The sequence below is a fragment of the Pipistrellus hanaki genome, assembly GCF_964339955.1.
Source record: "Pipistrellus hanaki genome assembly, chromosome: 12".
Lineage (NCBI taxonomy): Eukaryota > Metazoa > Chordata > Mammalia > Chiroptera > Vespertilionidae > Pipistrellus > Pipistrellus hanaki.
The window spans coordinates 28,999,309-29,003,182 of record NC_140514.1 but is presented as its reverse complement, the minus strand read 5'-3'; positions in this window follow the sequence as shown (position 1 = coordinate 29,003,182).

Genomic DNA, 3,874 nt, shown 5'->3' with positions numbered 1-3,874 from the left:
CAAAACTTAAAACATAATGAAGAATATGTACATTAAGTGTTCTACAGGATTTTTATGATGAAAATACTATCAATAATAATTGTTTTTCTGGAAACATTATATATATATGTTTCAATGCATAAATATATATATATATATATATATATATATATATATATATATATATGCCTCGAAGGAAGTCCAAATAATTGGCTCTTGACCTGCAAGTAATGGTGGTCAGCTAACTTTGCTGATGGAATTCCCTATTGAAATGCCTCTGAAAACATAGGAACTCCCTTGGAGTCACAACTGTACTACAAAGTAATGTTTTCAATGTATTACAAAGTATTTATTTGAGGAACTATTCTGGGCCAGGCTCTGTTTTAGGTAAACATACAGAGAAAAATCCCCAGCTTTTGTACAGCTATCATTCTATAGAGGCTGGGGCAGATGACACTATTATTAACATAACGTGTTAGAAGGTAAGGAGAGCTATGAGTTAGAGCAGTGGGCTTCAACCTTTTTCATCTCATGCATGGTTCATATAAACTAGTCCCTAAAATTCTGCGGCACACCAAAAACATTTCTCCTGTTTTTTATCCATCTGACAAAAAAAAAAAAAAAAAAAAAAAAAAAAAAAAAAAAAAAAAAGGTATGATTTTGAATCCTTCACACCAGGCAGCTGTTGTCATTATTTGACAATCTAAGGAGAAAGAGGCCAATGTCCCTAACTCCAGGTATTGCATGTGTTAAACAGTCTTGAGGTACACCGGTTGAAAAGTGCTGAGTTAGAGGGATACATAGAGTTGTTGAACTCTGAAAGCATTACCTATGCCCAAGGGTCTAAGGGAGAAACTACAGCTTTCGTGTGCCGGCCTGTGAAATGGCTGCATGGACAGGTAGGCAGGATATGGAAGAGCATCCATGCACAGTCCAGTTTCCTCTCCCTACGTCAGAAATGGAGGCCCATATCCCAACCAAAATGAGTGGCAATTATGCCCCTGCTGGGACAAACAAAATTGACCAACAGACTAAATTGTCCGTTTCCATCGAGTCTCTGAAAGTTACAGCATATAAACTAGCCAAAGGTGAGGAGGGACAGATAGGACACACTAATGTCTGGGTATTAATTAAATCAGCTGTAAGCAAGAGTAGAAATAGGAAAAACAGGGAATTGGTATTCTAGAGAAATTTTTATTTTCAATCTGGCATTTTTAGTAAAAAAATGGATCCTAACAGAAATTAACAAGAGCTCATAGACTTCGGCTCCAGAATTGTAACAAGCCAGTGAGGTCAAGATTTACTTTAGAGAAATGCTATGTTGGATGGCATTCATGGATGGCATTCAATGCTATCATGGATGGCATTCAATACAAGTAGTTCACTGAGAAAAGAGTAGAGAAAGCTCCATGATACAAGCCAGAGAGATTGACAGTGTCTCTCTCATTTTTTTGTTTGTTTGTTTTTATTTTGTTTTTTGCATATAGCAATGTGTGTTTATGCCTACACAATTCACAGATTGTATTTTCCCAAATCATAGAATTCTTCTTCAGTAAGTGAGATAAGAAGTGACTATGAAAAACTTTTATATTGGTTACCTCATAACAAAGTACTGATGAGAATTGTTGAACTTGAATATGGGCTCTATTTTTTTTTTTTAATAGAAATACAAGTGTTCCAGATTTTTCATAAAGACAAAAGGCTGTCAGTGGACTGCTAGTTGATATATATTCTAGAAAAATCCACCTTAACTTGTTCCTTCATGGAAATGATTTTTATCAACAACTGAGAAAGTAACAGCTTTTCAAAAGAAACTGATAGTAAGGAGAATCTATTGCTCTCCCTTCCTCTCTGTGAAAAATCAATAAAATATATAAAAAGAAAAGAAAATGAATGTATGGTAATGTTGCCATTGTAATGGATGGGGTTTTTATGTGCGTGTGTGGTTGATAATACCGTAAATGTGTTACTGATAACACTCACAAATCTACATATTTTTAAAATTTAGAAACAAGTTTTCTAACGATTAGAAATCTTCCATAAGAGAAGTTTCAGTGCATTTTGAAACCACTTGTTAAAAATGTAAAATTATACCACATTCTGATTATTTTGTGAGAACTGACAAGGAAGGTAGAAATTTAATAGCCAACTCTTACTGAAACAAAACACTAAACAATCAAACAAAAACACCACAAAAAAAAACAAACAAAACACCACCAACAACCTGTGCATAAGTTGATGGGAATTTGAATGTTAATATCATAATTTAGTAAGCACAGCTAATTTGGCAGTTATTCCACTTGGATCCTTGGATTTAACTCTTTTCAGTTATATTAGCCATTCACATCAAGTATCCCACATTTAGATCTCAGAGACATTGTGTTAAATCAAAAATTTCCAAATATGGGACATATTCAACGATGCTATTGCACAAAATATAATTATTGCAAATGTTTATAAATAACAATTTAAAGAGGGCATTTAAGGCCTCTGCTCTTAATACATGAAATAAAACAGTATTTTAAAAATTATTATCTCTTTATCGTGTGTTTCTAAATACACTATGATATAGTAAATGTTTGCTTCTAAATACACTATGATATAGTACATGTATACGATTTTTATAAATATAGAGTTTTGTGTGCATGTGGTTTAAACAAGCCATCTGTGACTTACTCCTTACCCACTCTGATCACTTTGAATAGACCCTTTGCAAGGCCTGCTCATGATATTTATGAGGAGAAAGATACTGGAGAATGCGTATCTGAAAAAATGCTCTATGTGGTCTGTGCAGATTGCTTATTGTAAATCCACCTGTAATTTGGCTTGCTGGAGAATGGATATGGTAACATAGCTATGTTCTATCTGTATAACTGAGTATAAAACTGGGGAACTGCAACACTTGAACCAGCATCTTTCTCCTCGTGTGTGTGTGGTTGAGACATTAGTAAAGTTTGGTTATATCCTGGGTAATAGTAATGATTAACCAGTTTGCTTTGACAGTTCAATCCACATGATAAGTTGTTAGCTCACATTTTTTTTTTTTTTACTTATAGGGTACAATACTAGTAGAAGTGGAGAAAACACTAGTATAAAAGACAATATAAAGGAAAATGATAAAATATGTGACTCTGTAGATGTTTAGGGAACAAGCTGAAAAAAATTTATATGGAAAGAAATGGTTACACTTTAATAGATACATTAACAATGAGCATGAATAGATGTCTCCATGTCAGGTGTCTCAGTGCCACCCCTTACTTCTGCAAGTGACAAAAGAAAAAAAGTTTAAACTGGTTTAAACAATATGAGAACATTTAGCTCACATAAGTGCAAAAATAGTCTTAGCAAAGTCTCCAAGATTATTTTTATCCAGAAGCCCAGTGGTGTCAGAGACCCTGATGCCATCCACATCTCTGCCTCTTTCTCCAGTGTCAGCTTTATCCTGACCCTGGTCCCTACTGCTAGCTAACTAAAGCCTGAATACCTTAATCCTGCATTCTAGCTTAGTTTTCCCAGTCACAAAAGTGGCAGCCAGCAGCTCAGAGAACTACAAGTTTCCTTATTTATATTGATAGATTGATTGAAAATCAGTTTTGGTCTTTGCTCTAATTGAAACTAAATTCACACTCTATCTGGCCCACACCAAAGGCAACAAGAATGAAATGTGTCTTGAGGAGTATTTAAGAACTTGTAAGCATATTTTAAAGGACCATAATTGAAAACAAAACAGACACTGAGCCAGATAAAATACATAGATGGCAAATAAGAACCTGAAAATATGCCCAGCATCATTAGACATTAGAGAACTATAATAAAGTACCGTTATACATTTATTAGAATGGCTAAAATTTAAAAGATTGATCATACTGAGTATTCAAATATGGAGGGACTAAGT